The 18,000-nt window shown below is 45.6% G+C and overlaps 1 protein-coding gene across 1 annotated transcript in view; it reads left to right on the forward strand.

The window, feature by feature from the left end:
* Positions 1-8,968: 8,968 nt before the first annotated feature.
* Positions 8,969-18,000, forward strand: part of SQOR (sulfide quinone oxidoreductase) — a 54,122-nt gene continuing 45,090 nt past the window's right edge. Inside the window, exon 1 of the mRNA XM_065871199.1 lies at positions 8,969-9,102. The gene's annotated coding sequence lies outside the window, so the exon portion shown is untranslated. The remainder of the gene's footprint in view (positions 9,103-18,000) is intronic.

Below are 18,000 nucleotides of genomic sequence, written 5' to 3' on the forward strand. Positions count from 1 at the left end.
AGGACCTGCCTACGTGAGAGCTGGAGGGTAAAGGGGATGTAGAATGGATAGGGGAGGGGGGAAAGGGGAGACGGTGAGTAAAAATGTGGCCTTGGGATCAACTCTAGTGATCTCAGGGGACAGTAACTTACCCAGTTTCTCCCTCTTCTGAGTTGCCCCTCAGGAGGGAAGGCCCACAGGCCCATGAGGAGCTGCTCCCTGCACCTGCGTGGAGAAGTAGATCTGTAGGACACAAGGGGTGACTGCGGGGACAGGAGACGTGGTTCCCAGCCCCTCCAGGGAAATGCTTGCTGCCCAGAACCTCAGCTGCATACCTTCAGAGCCTCCCAGTGCTCCCTTACAGGTGGACTTCTCCTGTGGTGTTCAAACGTGCATAGAAAAGAGACAGATGAACTAGTAGAAGATTTGCTACCTGCTCCAGGGGTCAGGAAGGCCTTAGGTCCTCATACTCTCCGCAACTCCTGAGTTTTTCATTGACTACTATTCTCCAGGTGCTTATCAAATGCGAGTCACAAGTTTGCTGGGCCTTTAACAGCCCTCTGGGGCAGCCTGTTTTAGCTTCTTTTGACACTTCTACCTGGGAACCATTGCATGGAACCCAACACACTTTTGTTGGGAAAAAGACATTGCTAAGTCCTGGGGAGAAGAAGATGTAAAAGACACAGTTCCTGCCCTCAGTGGCTTTATGTTTTTCATGGCGAGACGCAGCTTGTCACGTTATGCATAACTTTTTTAAAAGGGGTAATAAGTAACCATGACACGAAGTACCAAAGGAACAGAAACTGGTAATGATGGGACTCACTGCTGGCACGAAGGCAGGTTTGGGAAGAAACATCTTGAAGCAACCGATGCTGACAGGGAGCCAGCCCTCGCTACAATGGAGCCCTTCCTACACACCAGCTCTTGATCTTGAGGCAGAAGGAACACCCACAAGCATTTATTTGCCCTGGAGGATACATTGAGACCTCCCCCACTTTTTGCTTCATCTCTTGGGAATATCAGTTCCACTCTCAGGTTCAATTTTATGTCTAAGGGGCACTTTGCAGTGCAGTATATCTGTACTGTAAATAGTTTTGTACTTTTCCGATTACTCCCATCTTTGAGAAATGAGGTCTAATATTCTTATATTAGACTCAATACTGTACTGTTTCATTTGCCTTAGGGCAGACCTGTAGAACTTTCTCTTCAGTACCTTGTATAACGCCTGCCTGAACACTGGATAACAATAATTCCTATAATCCTATAGTTACTTTAGTAACTACAATTTACTGAATACTTATTCTATGCCAGGTATGGTACCAATCACTTTGTATATATTAGCTCATTTAATTTTCATAAGGATACTATGAGGTAGGTACTGATAAAAATACCCATTTTACCGATACCGTTAACCGAGGCACGTCAGTTCATTCTTTCTGAGAGTGGTGGTGTATGAACACAAAGGTAACCTTTGGTCTTCACAGTCCCACATACTCTGAGGTATTTGTGGCCCAAAAGTCATAGTGTTTTTTCCTCCAGCATATCCTTGAGGTAGGAGGACATATTTATTCCTATCATGTAGATGAGGAAATTTAGGCAAAAGGAATTTCCCAAAACTGAGTTTATGAAGCTAAGTTTCTGAGAAAGACTTGATTCCACTCATGTCCTCAGAGACCCCTTTGGATGGAGAGTCTGAGTCTGCCTGAGCCACACCGTCATTCTCCAGCACTCTAATGTACATTTTTTTTCCTTAAATTTTTGACTGCATCGGGTCTTAGTTGCGGCACGCAGCCTCTTCCGTTAGGCGCGCGGGCTTCTCTCTAGTTGTGGTGCGTGGGCTCCAGAGCATGTGGGCTCCGTAGTTGTGGCACACGGGCTCTCTAGTTGTGGCTCGAGTGCTCAGTAGTTGCGGCGCACGGGCTTAGTTGCCTTGCAGCATGTGTGATCTTAGTTCCCTGACCAGGGATCAAACCTGCATGCCCTGCATTGGAAGGCAGATTCTTAACCACTGGACCACCAGGGGAGTCCCTCTACTGCACGTGTATTTAGCAGAAGTCTTTGTTGTTCTAGGGCTGAGGGTTTTCACTGTCATACCACCTTGCTTATATAAGTAGAAAAAAATATATAATAAGATCTAATATGTACGGAGCCTATAGTTGCCATCTTCCTTTTTTTCTCTTGGCCGCCTAGTATTCAGTCCCTTTCCCAATTTGGGGGAAATACTCATCATAAGAATCCTGGTGGAAGTCAGAGGGGCCATGTACACTCTCTCCTTCCTCTGACAGCTGTGGCGCTGGGCTTTGTCATCAGTTTGGTCAGTGGACACTTCCATGAGGACTTGAATTCTCATTCCCTTTATATTTGTGTCACTTACTCTGGAGTCATTTGCCAAGGCAGGGGGAGTATTCTGAGGGCTGCCAGGCTGTTCCTACTGAAAGATGGTGTTGCGTTTTCTGCTTTTTGATTTTGCAGAGCTGCTGATTCCTGTGCACTTTTCCTGCCATCATTACTTTGTCATTTTGAGGGTAGTGTGAACCCCTGAAAGCCTTAATACATTCCTTTTCTGTGTAAGTTATCCAGAGCTGCTTTCTTGCCTTCAACCAAGAGTGCTGATTGAGTTAGAGCTCTTTGTAGTTTGTGAAGCACCTCCATATGCATTAGTGCTTCCGGTCTGAAAAACAGCTTCATCTTCTATGTAACAGATGAGAAAACTCCAGCCACCCTGTAACCTGATAGCAATTCTAGTTTTTTTTTTTTTTTTTTTTTTTTTTTGCGGTACGCGGGCCTCTCTCTGTTGTGGCCTCTCCCGGTGTGGAGCACAGGCTCCGGACGCGCAGGCTCAGCAGCCATGGCTCACGGGCCCAGCCGCTCCGCGGCCTGTGGGATCCTCCCGGACCGGGGCACGAACCCGTGTCCCCTGCATCGGCAGGCGGACTCTCAACCACTGCGCCACCAGGGAAGCCCGCAATTCTAGTTTTTATTTGACATGCAGAATGACTGTGATGAAAACAGTACATTCAGGAGGTGCTGGGGCTGCCTTCAAAAAACACCTGGCATAATACACACAATCATGCTCTGTCTGCCCACCCCCTTCTGCTTCTGAGAGTGCCTGGTGGTCGGGCAGGATGAACACTGTGTGCTGGCGGGTCCCTGCACTAGGAACTCACCCTAGCTCACACACATCTCGCTGCAGCTCCTCAGAAGCTTTTTGTCAGCTGCGCTGCTCTCTCAGCTAGGGAGGGTTAGCTGGGGCCAGGGGCTGAGGCTGCTTCTCTAGCTACTCAGGGAGGGGAGGATTTGCTACGGGGAAGGGACGAGGGTGGGGCGTGCTGATCCGGCTAAAGCAGGGGATACTATTTAAAGCTGCATGCCTGCAGGAACAGCCTCTTCACGATGCTTCCTCCTGCGCCTTCCTTTTCCTGTTCTCCAGAGAGCACTTTCCTCTGTTCCGTTCCCCGTGCCCACCCATTCCTGTTGCCAGCCCTTCCTGCTCACTAGCCTGCGTGTCTTCCCAGAGCCCTGCCAGTTTACTACTCTGTCTCCTGGATCTTCTTGAATTGGGGTCTGTTCCTCTTCGTGTCCGCCCCGCCTATCACTTCCTCTTCCCACTCTAACAGTGCGTCTCCTAGTTTCCCCTCTCCCTAGGTGCACTTGCCCTACTTGGCAGGTCCCACATGGGTAGGAACGGAGTCTGAGTTTTTCAACAGTGTATGGCCAGGCAGTGGGAACCGGGCTTGCTTGATGCATAGCAGGCAGGGACCCAGAGATCATGCATCATATGGAAGAAGGACTGTGTGAGTGAGCGAGCGAATGAGTGAACTCTCAGCTCCCCCTCTTCCTGGCTGTCTCATGTTATGGTCCCAGCTCTTCTTCAAGGGCTTAAGAGAGGGCTTGGGTGAGATAGTAGGATGAATACAGGTAGAAGCCCCCAGCATGTGGGATCTGCTCAGGACACCTTTCTTAACTCTGAATCTGATTTCACACCACCAACCTCAAACCACCCAGCAAGCAGCACATCTCTTGTGATTCTTTCCTGCCGGCACCCTTCCCATCTAAACCAGGGCTGCTGCTGCTGCTTTTTTTGTTGTTGTTGTTAAAACCAGGACTGCTGATGCTTTTTTTTTTAATTTTTATTTTTATATTGGAGTACAGTTGATTTACAATGTTGTGTTAGTTTCAGGTGTACAGCTAAGTGATTCAGTCTTACATATACATATATCCACTTTTTTCTCAGATTCCCTTCCCATATAGCTCATTACAGAATATTGAGTAGAGTTCCCTGTGCTATGCAGTAGGTCCTTGTTGACTATGTATCTTATATATAGTAGTGTATATACCAATCCCAAACTCCTAATTTATCCCTCCCCACCACGTTTCCCCTTTGGTAACCATAAGTTTGTTTTCAAAGTCTGTGAGTCTGTTTCTGTTTTATAAATAAGTTCATCTGTATAATTTTTTTAGATTCTACATATAAGTGCTATCATATGATATTTGTCTTTCTCTGACTTACTTCACTTAGTATAATAATCTCTAGGTCCATCCACGTTGCTGCAAAGAACATAAGCCATTCTTTCTTATGGCTGAGTAATATTCCATTGTATGTATGTACCACATCTTCTTTATCCATTCCTCTGTCAATGGACATTTAGGTTACTTCCATGCCTTGGCTATTGTAAATAGTGCTGCATTGAACATTGGGGTGCACGTATCTTTTTGAATTAGGATTTTCTCTGGATATATGTCCACGAGTGGGATTGCTGGATCATTTGGTAGTTCTGTTTTTAGTTTTTTAAGGAACCTCCATACTCTTATGCATAGTGGTTGTACCAATTTACATTCCCACCAACAGTGTAGGAGGGTTCTGTTTTCTCCACACCCTCTCCAGCGTTTATTGTTTGTAGACTTTTTTGATGATGGCCATTCTGACCAGTGTGAGGTGATACCTCATTGTAGTGTTGATTTGTATTTCTCTAATAATTAGTGATGTTGAACATCTTTTCATGTGCTTTTTGGCCATCTGTATGTCTTCTTTGGAGAAATGTCTATTTAGCTCTTCTGCCCATTTTTAAAATTGGGTTGTTTGTTTTTTCGATATCGAGCTCCATGAGCTGTTTGTATATTTTGGAGATTAATCCCTTGGTCACTTCGTTTGCAAATATTTTCTCCCATTTTGTGGGTTGTATTTTTGTTTTGTTTATGGTTTCCTTTGCTATGCAAAAGCTTTTACGTTTAATTAGGTCCAATTTGTTTGTTTTTTTTCATTACTCTAGGAGGTGGATCCAAAAAGATATTGCTGCGATTTATGTCAGAGAGTGTTCTGCCTCTGTTTTCCTCTAAGAGTTTTATAGTGTCTGGCCTTACATTTAAGTCTTTAATACATTTTATTTTTGTGTTTGGTGTTAGAAAATGTTCTAATTTCATTCAGGTTGTGGAACTGGGAGGTGAGGTGGGGCATTTTGGAAATACACAGGGGCATTTTTATTTGTCAGGGTGATTAGGACACGATCTATTGGCACTTAGAGGGTGGGAGCCGGGAATACCAACATCCTGTACTCTGTGGATAGTGCCATACACAATTAATTGTCCTGAGTCCTGCATGATTTCTGGTGCCCCCTCTTGCCCCAACATTTAAGTATAAAAAAAATAAAGAAAAACACGTGGGTTGATTGGAACACAGAGAAGAGGCAGAACCAAGGGAACAGTGGAGGTGGTGCCTGTAATCCCGGCCTTCCCCACCATGGCAGCTGAGCCTGCAGCCCCAGAGAACCCAGGAGTAGCAGGGGAGGCAGTACACATGACTCTGGCTTCCTGGCCACAGCAGTGCCTGCAGCCACAAGTAGCTGGGCAGCAGTGGCAGTGGTACCTAGGATACCGGCCCACCAGCTGCTGAGGTGCCCCGTGGTCTACCACCTGCAGTGGTGGACCCTGCAAACCTGACAACACTGGACAGGGCAGAGGCAGCTGCATGACCCCAGCCGGCCTCCACCCTCCCTCCCAGTGGTAATGGAGCCTGTGACTCAGGGGATCTTGGACGCAACAGAAGAGCCCACCATCCTGGTGCACAAAGCAGCCACATCAGCAACACTGACCCCCAGAGGAACAGAAATGATAAGGAGGGCAAGGGGCCACCCCTGTGACAGAGGTGGTAGAGGGTGGAAAGTACTGATTCTCAAACATAATTTATCAGAGGCAGCGCAGGTAAGAGAAACTCAAAACTTGTCCTATAGTGCCACCTACTGGAAAAACAAAAGAAAAGCCTCTAATTTCTAAGCTGTTGAATTGTTAGAATCACGCAGAAAGTTGTTGGCTACTTCAAATGCACCGGCAGAGGAACAATTCATCAAACACCATGAAGAACCACAGTAACACCATACCACAAAAAGAAGATGACAATTCTCCAGGAACCCAACTTAAAGTCACAGAATATTGCGATCTCACTGGTAAGAGAATTCAAAATAGCTCTCATGAAGAAACTCAATGAGCTACAAGAAAACTCAGAAAGGCAGTTCAGTGAGCTCAGGAGTAATATTAGTCAACAGAAGGAATACTTTACCAAAGATGCTGAAACTCTAAAAAAGAGCCAAACAAATTCTGGAGCTGAATAAGTCAGTAAATGAGATGAAGAATGCATTAGAAAGCGTTGAAAATGGAGCAGACCACATGGAAGAGATAATTAGTGAGCTTGAAGATAGAAATCTAGAAATGATGCAACTAGAAGAGGAAAGAGAAATGAGATATTAAAAAAATGAGGAAATTCTATGAGAGTTATCTCTTTTAGGAAGGGTGACATTAGGGTAATGGGTATCCCAGAAGGAAGAAAGTGAGAAGGGAGCAGAGAATTTATTTAAATAATATCTGAGAATTTCCCAAACCTGGGGAAGGAACTGGTTATAGAAGTCCATGAAGCTAAGAGAACATCTAATTACCTAAATGAAAAAAGACCTTCTTCAAGACACATTATATTAAGATTGTAAGAAGTCAATGACAAAAAAATGACTTTTAAAGGCAACTGGGGAAAAAAGGATGGTAACCCACAAAGGAACCCCCATTAGGCTTTCAGCAGATTTCTTAGCATAAACCCTACAGGCCAGGAGGAAGTGGAACGACATTCTTAAAATATTGAGAGAGAAAAGCTGTTGCCCAAGAATACTCTATCCAGCAAAATTATAGTTCGTATACAAAGGAGAAATAAACACTTTCCCAGACAAACAAAAGCTGAGAGAGTTCATCATCCCTAGACCTTCCTTATAAGAAGTGTTGAAAGGAGCTCTTTACCAGAAACAAAAAGTCAAAAGTACATAAAACTTTGAGCAAGGTGATAAATAGAACCAGAAAATTGCAACTCTCAATCAGAATAGGTTTTAAACACTTTATTATAGCATAAAGGTTAAAGGGGGGAGGAGAAAAAAGTAACTATAACTACTTCAACTTTGTAACAAGCTCACAACATAGAGAGATAATTTGAGACAACAAAAACAAAAAGGGGGGAAAGGAAGAAACCCATATAGGTAAATGAAGATAAGATGCTATCAGCAGAAAAAGGATTATTTTACCTATGAGACATTGTATACAAATCTCATGGTAACCACAAAACAAAAATCTAGAGCAGAGACGCGAAACATAAAAAAAGAGGAAACTGAGAAAAACATCATAGAAAACCCCCAAACTAGAATAGCAGACAGAAACACAAGGAAAAAGAAACAATGGAGATATAGAGCAACCAGAAAACAAAAAGTAAATGGCAGTACTAAGTCCTCATCTATTAATAATCACCCTAAATGTAAATGGATTGAATTCACAAATCAAAAGACACAGAGTGCCTGGATGGATTAAAAAACAAGACCCAACTATATGCTGCCTCTAGGTGACAAACCTCAGCTCCAGGGACAAGCATAAGCTAAAAATGAAGGGATGGTAGATGATACTCCAAGCAAATGGCAGACAAAAGTGGATGTAGCCATACTCATATCAGGCAAAATAGACTTCAAGCCAAAAAGATAACAAGTGACAAATACAGACAGTACATAGGGACTTCCCTGGCAGTCCAGCAGTTAAGAGTCCGTGTGCCCAATGCAGGGGGACAACTTTATTAGGTTGCTTTTCCGAGCTCTTACCTCTGTGATTGCCTCAATTTTAAGTTTGCTAGGGTTCCTCTTTAAAAAGAAAAAAAGAAAAAAAAAAGTTGACTGAAACAAAAAATTCAAAAAGAATTATTCAGAATTCACAGAACGAAATAAATGTAAAAGAAACGTAATTATACTTTCAAGGGACTTTAAAGTTTGTAACACATCTGAAGTTATAAAAGCTTAAAATTGCAGTAAGACTTCTGGACACCCTATATGTGTTATAAAAAGGTGCTCTAGATCTGATGTGGTCGAGGACCACTCACCTACACTTCGCACCTACTTAGAGCAGCCAACTGAAAACGTCCAGTCATCAAAGCAGGACGCAACGTGGTGCGGAGACCAGTGTCTGAAAGCCAGCGGACCCTGACCTCCACCCTGAGGGAAGAGCGCTGCTCCGGCGCTTACCAAGGCAAGTTTTGGGGCTTCTCTGAGCCTTGGTTACCTTATCTGTGAAATGAACGCGGGAACAGTTGTCTCTCTGGACAATCTTGGGAAGCAGATGAGAAGCCCAGCAGGGCTCACTGGACGACCCAAAGCAAACCGCCAGGGCCTCTATCCACAGCCCTGCCTTCACCTTGGTTCCTCCCAGTTACGCAACGGTGTAGGCTCCCGGGAATGGGGGGAGCGACAGGTGGCCTCCGTGCCCTCCTATGTCGCGCCAAGGGCACCCGGCCGCGCTCCAGGGTGCGCTGCGGGTAGGGGCGTCTGCCCTGCCGGCAGCGCCCCGGGCCCTCTGGACTCGCGTCCCTGGCTGTACCCTGTGAGCGCTCGAAGCCCGGGTGCAGCTTGCACTTGGCCTTGGCTCCCCGGCCCGTGGCGCCGGGCGGGGCAGCGGCGGGACCTTTCCGGAACTTTCCTGGGGTGGGGGTGGGCTCGCTCTCCCCGCCTCCAGCTTCCGCCCACGGCCGGGCGGGCCCCAGCAGAGGCGAGAGCCCTCGCAGGGAGCGGCTGCTTCTGCTGCACCAACGCTGTGGCCGGAGGCTCTGCGCACCCCTGGGTAAGAGGCATCCTGCGGCCTTTATCGGGCACTTGGCCAGGGGAGGAGGACCGGGCGGGGACAGAGATCACCCATAAGGCCGACTGTTAACCCAACTCTGTCCCAGCAGCTGGGACTGCGCGGCGCCTGTGTGTCGGGTTACATCCCTCTTCACACTTTTCTTCCCCACCCCCGGCATCTACAGCTAGAGCTGCCCTTACTGGAACCCGGGTCTTGGGACTACTTCCGGTAGTGTCGGGCCTCGGGGTCGCGGAGAGGCTGACCTGCGAGGGGCGGTTAAAAACCCGAAGTATCCGTCGTCTTGTGTATGGGAATTTCTTGGTATCTTAGTGTGTGGGAATTTCTGGCACCTTCCGCTTGTTGACACTCAGCATGGTTCCCAGGGCGCGAGGGGTGCTCAGCCCCCGGGGGTAGTAAGTGACGTCTGCTTGCCCACAGTGGGGCACATTTATCCACACAGCTCGAGGCACAGAGGGGCGCTCAAGGAGTCAGCCTCAGCTGCGGCTGGAACCAGCAGAGGAGAGCATTTAGGGCACGTGCTGAGCAGGAACTGGTGGAAAGGGTAGAAAGGGTCCTCTCGTGGAATTGGGGTCCTTTCCTTTCCTCTTCGCTTCTCTCTTTTAGTTATAAAAGAATCCCGACCTAGCTTCTTACTCAAAGACACAGTGAGCAGAGCCTCTGGATTTGCCTGGGCTGCCCATTGCTGTAATGTAGGGTTCTGACCCATTTTTCTGCCAATTGCCACTTTGGCATTTCTGGGAAGCCTAAGGGCCACTTCTTGGTGCAGTACTTTTGAAGGTGTAAAATAAAAGGCATAGAATTATAAAGGAAACCTATTTCAAAACACTTGTCAACATATTAAAAGAATTTATGCAGTAGTGTATGTGCCTTTAGAAAAATGAATGCATTAAGTAACATGATCTAGCAGTGGATCTAAGAGCTATCATAATTTTGAAATAGTAATGAACACAAATAATGTTTCAGGATTTGGGCAATGCTTGTAATGTAAGAAAATATCTGTGATTTCTATTGGTGACATAGTCATAGGTACTACTAGTACTGCTGGGGTTTCTTGTATAAATATATGAAGAAAGTGCTAAAGTTCAGTTAGAGATTAGTGAAAATAAAGATATAAATTTTTATCTTCCACCCAAGTTCAGGAAGTCAGGTCACATGGCTTCTGGTCTTGACACTTCCACTGACCAGCAGCACGAGCTTGTCTTTTGGACTTCTTTTCACCTTGGCTTCTTCATTGTACTGTGGAAATAATCGTACCTTCCCAAGTATTTAAGGTATCCAGTATTGCACCTGGCACAGAGGGGTGAAATAGGTACCATTTATTAGAACTTCTCTCCCTCACTAGACCCCAAGCTTGTGGCAATCACCATTATGTCCCCAGTCCTGGTACATGGAATGTAGTCAATAAATATTGTTTGAATGAATAAGTGCATTGGAGAGGGTTGCTTGTAACTACATCTAAAAAACCCAGAATTTATCCAGGAGACAGCTGGTGGTTTGCAAAATGACTCTGCTTAAAATTCGAGCTGCTTTTTCCTACTGGCTGAACAATGTAGAAACACAGCTGGAGCTGGAGGGCTTGAAATGTCAATCAGGGCCTATGGGTCTGGGCGTGTGGGTCTGTGTGGCTGGTGTTTTGCCAGAGAAAATGAAATTGAGTGTTGATAGGAAACTAGAACTCCTTTGCAGAACAGTTTCTCCTCCATCTTGCCTGTGTCTAGGCCTGTTAATCTGATGTGATGTAACGCAGGAAATTGTCTTATAGGGAATGGAGACAGACCCATGATGAGGCATTTCTGGACACAGATGCACATTTCTCTTTCCTCTTTTCACGTTTCCCTGCTCTGTCACCCATTACATAACTCCTCTATGACCCTTGAAGATTTGATAAAAAGGAGCAGAAGGTGAAAGTTGCTACAAGCTGCCTAGACTAGACCTAAAGCCAACTAGTTGCTTCTTAATTCCCAGCCTTAAAAGTCTATGTAATCCTGGACATATACACACTAACAAACGTAGTAAGGTAGATAGCTAGTGGGAAGCAGCCGCATGGCACAGGGATATTAGCTCGGTGCTTTGTGACAGCCTGGAGGGGTGGGATAGGGAGAGTGGGAGGGAGGGAGACGCAAGAGGGAAGAGATATGGGAACATATGTATATGTATAACTGATTCACTTTGTTATAAAGCAGAAACTAACACACCATTGTAAAGCAATTATACCCCAATAAAGATGTTTAAAAAATTTTTAAAAAATAAAGAAGGAAAATAAATTCTGAAAAATAAATAAATAAATAAATAAATAATCATGCAGGGGAAAAAAAAAAAAGTCTATGTAATCCAATAAATGTGGATGGTAATAGGAAGAAGAAAAGTAGATCCAGCTAGTGAACCCTGTGGTTTACTTTGTAAAATTGCTAAGTTGGGGCAGAGAGATGGGGAGAGAACTTTGTAAAGAACAGTAAATTTAGAGCACGCTGGGTCTGTCTACTCCTGTAACTTTGAAGAGGGCAAATGCTGGTGTTATGAACTGAATTGTGTCCCCTCAAAAATTCATATGTTGAAGCCCTAATCCTCGTACCTTAGGATCTTACTATTTGGAGAGAGGGCCTTTAAAAAGGTAATTAACGTTAAATGAGATCATAAGCGTGGGGCCCTAATCCATTATGACTAGTGTCCTTATAAGAAGAGGAAAAGACACCAGGGGTGTGCAGAGACAAGACCATTTGAGGGCATGAGAAGGTCCAAGCCTAGGAGAGAGGCCTCATGAGAAACCAAACATGCTGACCCCTTGATTTTGGACTTGTAGCCTCTAGAACTGTGAGAAATCAATTTCTGTTGTTTGAGCCACCCAGTCTGTGGTATTTTGTTATGGCAGCCTGAGCAGAATAATATACAGGCTGAGGAATTTTACATTGAATGTGAGCTCTTTATTCTCTTTCTTCCTTTGTTGCACTGACCTTCAAGGCCATGTGTTCCAAATGATGTTGCCAAAAGATGGAGGAGGAAGGCTCAACCCAGATAAGTTTTCTTGTGTCAAGCCGCTGATATTTCTGGTTCAATTTTTGCTGTAGGATAGCCTGATGTTAATCAGGCAGACTAATTCAACCTGGACCTTGCCTTTTGAAAACAAAAGCTAAGTATCTGACCTTTTGGTTCTGCAGTTCCATAGGGTGAACCCTCCTTGAGGCAGTGGGTGCCACACGTCTGGTTGCATGGGTGGGGTTGACTCCCAGGGTAACTGGGAATCTCAAGGTGAAAAGAGTTGGTTAATATATCAAAATATTATACTGCTGCAATTACATAGGGCCCCAAGAGACCTTGCTCTTGAACTTCCAGCCTCTAGAACTGTGAGAAAATAAATTTCTGTTGTTTAGCTGTGGGTTCTCTCTCTCTCTCTCTCTCTCTTTTTTTTTAATGGCAGCTCTAACAAGTTAATATAACTTGGCACTCTATTCTAAGTCGTGATCCCAGCAGGTCCATCACTTTCTTTTAGGACCCCTCTCCTTTACCTACCCAAGAGTATCTTATGCTCTCTTTCTACAGACACTCTGTATTGTCCCTTGGATCCTGTCTGAGGTCATTAAGGCCTTCTTCACCTTCATGGTCCTGTTAGGAAAAACAGTCTTAAGCAAATGACCAGCCTAGCTGCTGAGCCATGTACAGAGCAGATGCTTTTATAAATGCATGGTGGGTGATGGGATGATGGTGTTGGTGATCATCCTTAAGTACCATGGGGTAATTCCTTTCCAGTCATAACGAATTTACAAATCTGACCCTAGCCCAGCCCTCAGGGAGCTTTCATTCTGTGTAGCTGGGAACCAGCAGCTCTAGCCCAATCTACAGTAATGGAGAGGAAATATCTGTGTCTTTATCCTGGGACCAATCCCTGACTTGCAGCTGTAGCCCAATCTACAGTAATGGAGAGGGAATATCTGTGTCTTTACCCTGGGACCAATCCCTGACTTCTGGAAGGGGGAGGCCTCGATATTGGGGCCTGTGGTGATTTCAGTCTATGATACTTTCTTTTTCCCTTGGCAGTTTGCTGTAAGGCAGCCCATGGTGTCTTCATAGGAAAATGGTGTGTTTTAACAATCACCTTGTTTACAGTATAGATTGTGAGAACATCCCAAGGAGGTGCTGCGTTGAGTAAACGTGGTATTGTATTTCTGTCCCCCCCCTATTGCAAAGCTCTCTGATTGTAAAATTGCGTGGTGCTTTAAGTGGGTGACGGGCCATCCTATTTTCTGGCCAACTGGGTTTGCACGATAATCGTGAGCCTTTCAAGGTCTAGGTAATCAAATCCAAGCTCGTTTTGAGTCATAGAGTAGGAGGGACCTTTAAAGTCAACTGGACACATCCACTTATTTTACGCTTGTGGAAGAGGACTCAAAGCGGTTGCGACTTGCCCGTGGCTCCACAATGTCTGTTTCCTCACTTATAAACAGGGATAATAATACCAACCTCTCGGGTTGTTGTGAGAAATTATGAGAAGTTCACAGTGTAATGCCTGTCACGTAGAAAACCTTCAGTAATTTTTTCTGATGTTTTTGTTGTGTCTGGGATAGTGCACAGTACAACTGCCCAGTGAATCATGGTCAGCAATGGTGCTGGTGTCAGACTCGGGGGAAGAGAAAGGGAGATATGGTTTCCATTCTGATTATGTTCAAGGCTTGGTTACAAACCATTGTCATTCTTTGCTGCAGTAGTTTAGAGCTCCAGTCAATTTATGGAGTTAGTAGGACAAGTATTCACATTTGAGTATCTGCTTGTGAACCTCTGTTTCCCTTTTCCCCTCGTTTAGAGGATCACAGAGTTTAAAAAAGGAAGGGGCCTTTGAAACTACCCAGTCCAATCCTTTATTCCACTGATGAAGAAAACATGACCCAGAACAGTTAAGGACAAGCCCTACCTGGCACTACCTGGAATGTGGACTTGGGTCTCCTAACTCCTGACACGTCCTCAGACAAGGCTTTTGCAGGAATGGGAAACTGTGTCATTTATTTAGACATAGGAAAGACACTAGCTTAGGGAACCTGGCACACCTGTTATTGTGTCTACCCCCTCATTCTATCCTAACCATTAAAGTATTGAACTTGGCATCTCTTCAGTCACGTTCAAACAACACATGTGTAACGTGTAATTAAAGAGTCTCTTCTCATTGTGTTAAGACCTCACACGCTGGATTCCATGGAACAATATGCCTGACAAATGGGCCAGCCCCTGTTTATAATGAAACTCCACTCCTCAGAGACTTCTTGTATGTGAAACTCTGGGTGGGCATTCCAGCACTCCAGAGGCTGATGAGTAATTTTATTGTGATCGTTGAATGGGTTCAGGAGATCAAGGCAAAGGTGGATCCCTGCTGTGTGACTGGAAGCAAATTAATTCCACATTAGGCCTCCCTGTCCCGTGTGTCTTGCTGTACAGTCTCGGGATGGACACACACAGGCATATGCAAACATTGAAACCTTCAGTATACTTGACTAGAGGCCAACTGTGAATGGTGGGGTTGAAGGGGAGCTAAATTGTGATAATTTATACACTAGAACATGAGTGGTCAAGCTCCCACTGGCTAAAACAAGCAGAGAAACAAGGCACTTCCCCCCATATAATTCAGACAAAACCTTTAACTTCATTTGAAATAATCCAATTGACTGTCTTATTTTTTTTTCCTGGAGTTGTAATGTGAGAGAATTCTCTTTCTGTAAATAGGATTTTTATTTTCTGCTTAGCAAATGTATGGTTTGGTGAAATTGTCAGTCCCCCCCCCCTATTGCAAAGCTCTCTGATTGTAAAATGAACATGGGCTAGGGAAACTTGTAGGAAATTTCTCAGTAGCAAAGGGAGCCACTGTTTCATTGCCATGTCCTCATTAGTAACTCTTTTTTTTTTTTCTGTACGTGGGCCTCTCACTGTTGTGGCCTCTCCCGTTGCGGAGCACAGGCTCCGGACGTGCAGGCTCAGCGACCATGGCTCACGGGCCCAGCCGCTCCGCGGCATGTGGGATCTTCCCAGACCGGGGCACGAACCCGTGTCCCCTGCATCGGCAGGCAGACTCTCAACCACTGCGCCACCAGGGAAGCCCCCTCATTAGTAACTCTTAATCAGTAATTCTTTAAAGAAAATTCCTACAGTTTCCCCCTAAAGAGTTAGGGAACTAAAAAACCCAATGTGACTCTAAACCCTGAATCATCAGGGAGCTGTCCAGGATTGTTTCTGTTGCCTGGACAATTTTCTCTTGGTCCACTACTAGAGCACTACCTTCACAGCTTCATGTTTAAACAAATATTTGGCATTGTAACAGCTCTAGAGGTAGAGTTCCAACATGGCCCTGCAGGCCTAAACGAAGATTGCCCCATTTTCTTTATTTGTTAACAAAATAGTAATCCAGTTCCTGAATTCAATGGGGAGGTGAGCTGAGAGGAAGGGCGCCACCTGCCTAATTCCTTCTCCGGCTCAGCTCCTTCGGCTCCTTTGTTCTCAGGGCCCTCAAGGGGTGTGGTTTCCTTCTCTCTCACGCTGCTTTGGATCTTCACGGCACTCTGAGTCGTCCAGTACTGTTACTTACACTGTCTCTCCAGTATAGCCACCTGAACAAGGTCCCGGTTCACATCCTTCCTTCTTTATCCCCTATGGCTAATTTGTCACAAAAATTCCTTCAACATCTGTTTTGCACTCACACCTTCATCTCTGTTCTCATGTCTATTCGAAGCCCTTGCTGGTGCCTGAATTTCTGAATCAGCCATTTAATGGACCTTCATATTCCTGGTCTTCCCTGGGACAATAGACTCTTCTTATTCATCCCAGGTTCTGCAGCGCTTAGCACAGTGCCTGGGACATAGTAAACACTCAAGAATGCTGAACTCAACCGAATTGCTCTAAGTCACCCTTTCGACTCCCCCCCAGGGGGTCTTTTGCAGTTTCCTTAAGAACTTCCAAGGGCTCTCACTGCCTTTAGCAGGGACCACAACTCATGTGCAGCTAGGGCTGAGCAGTAACAAAGGAGTATCGTAGGCCACGTGGGGCTGGGTGAGAGCTGGAACCTCGTGCAGGGTCTAGATGGGCAGTGATGGCTCAGCTCCAGCCGAGAGTTGACATGTGAGAAGGTGGGTTCAGTGTTGTCAGAGAAGCCAATAATCTAGAATCTCAAGGGTAAGATATCCAAAAATTTTAATGGTGGCACTAATTCAAAATTTAAGCAGAATTTGTGAGTCAAACAGAACACAGCTCTGGTCTGCATTGGCCCTGCAGGTTGCTACTTTGTGACCCCTAGACGAGATTATGAATTGTCTAGGATTAAGCTTCCAACCCCAAATTTTACTTAATATGCCTATACAGTCGTATTTCTCTGTCTTCCCAGTTGGCACCAGCTTAGGCTCTCTTCTCCTTGTCCACAGTTATGCCATGCTCATTCTAGCATTTGGGATTCTATCTCCCAAATCCCTAACTTGTCCCAAACTAGCCCAGACCGGCCCTTGCCTAGACTTCCCTGTTTCTGTCCACACAATGCCTCTCTCTTCAGCTGCCTAGATTCAACTTTGGCTCTGTCCCCACAGGGGCCCTTCTTACCTCTCATCCAGTCATTCTCTTTCCCTTACCTCTGTCTTATCTGAATCTTTATTTGTATTTCTTTTCTTTTCTTTTTTTTTTTTGCGGTACGCGGGCCTCTCACTGTTGTGGCCTCTCCCGTTGCGGAGCCCAGGCTCTGGACGCGCAGGCTCAGTGGCCATGGCTCACGGGCGCAGCCGCTCCGCGGCATGTGGGATCTTCCCAGACAGGGGCATGAACCCGTGTCCCCTGCATCGGCAGGCGGACTCTCAACCACTGCGCCACCAGGGAAGCCCTTTATTTGTATTTCTATTGCTAGCACTGAATCAGGCCCTTATCATTATACCTGGACCTCTGTACTAGTCTCCTAACTGATGTCCAGAATTGGTTTTGTCTCTCTTTTGACTTAATTTTCTCCTGGACACTAGATTGATTTTCTCAAAGCTTTCCCCTCTGTTCTGAAAACTTTGATATATAAAGCCTCAGTTCCCTGGCATGGCCCTTTATAATCGGGCTATGATGTTTCTTTATTACCTACTCCTCTCAATATCAGTCATATCTGGTTGGCCTTCCCAGCTTATTAGTCAGGGTCTTGTGAAACACTTGGCACACTCAAACAGTGCTGTTAAGGGTTTAATGAAACAACTATTTACAAAGATGTGGGCAGGGTTGAAGGGAACCAACAAGAGTGGTGAAGCAATGGTATTGATTTGGGGCCTGAAGAAGCAAGTAGAGGGAGTGATTACTAGAACCCTGAGTCAGGGCGGTAGCTGAGGGGAAGGCCACCCCATAGGAACCAAGGCCTTCAGCTGGAGGAATTCAGCATTGCTCAGCTGAGGCTTGGCTGGGAGGGGTCTGGGGAATAAATATCCGAATTTCATTCTTTTCGCATCCTCTGATCTCCTGGTGCCTCCCACTGGCTGAATCCAACTGGAAGCCAGAGGACCAGGGAGGCCAGCTGATGCGCACCTCGCAGGTCAGCTCCCAGGGTTTGGAGAGGGCAGAGAAGGCTGGAGAGAGGTCTGGAGGGCAGTAGCCTACTCTTTGATTCATTTACCTATGCTGTTCCCTCCCATAGCATCTCCACTTGTCCAAATGCTGCCGATCTTTTACCTGCTGCTCAGATTCTGTTTCACCAAGTTTTCATTATTTCTTCTCTCCTCAAAACACCTAAGGTGTTTAGCTCATACTGATTACATTGTACTTTGCTTCTGCTAGTTAAATCTAAGATACGGGATATAAACCCAGATTTTTGGAAGCCAGCGCCAACTTTCCTTCCCCTAATCCAGAGATGATGTAGGTGGTGGAAAATACAGGTGCCTCATTTTCTGGCAA

The sequence above is a fragment of the Phocoena phocoena genome, chromosome 2, assembly GCF_963924675.1.
Source record: "Phocoena phocoena chromosome 2, mPhoPho1.1, whole genome shotgun sequence".
NCBI classification, from domain to species: Eukaryota; Metazoa; Chordata; class Mammalia; order Artiodactyla; family Phocoenidae; genus Phocoena; species Phocoena phocoena.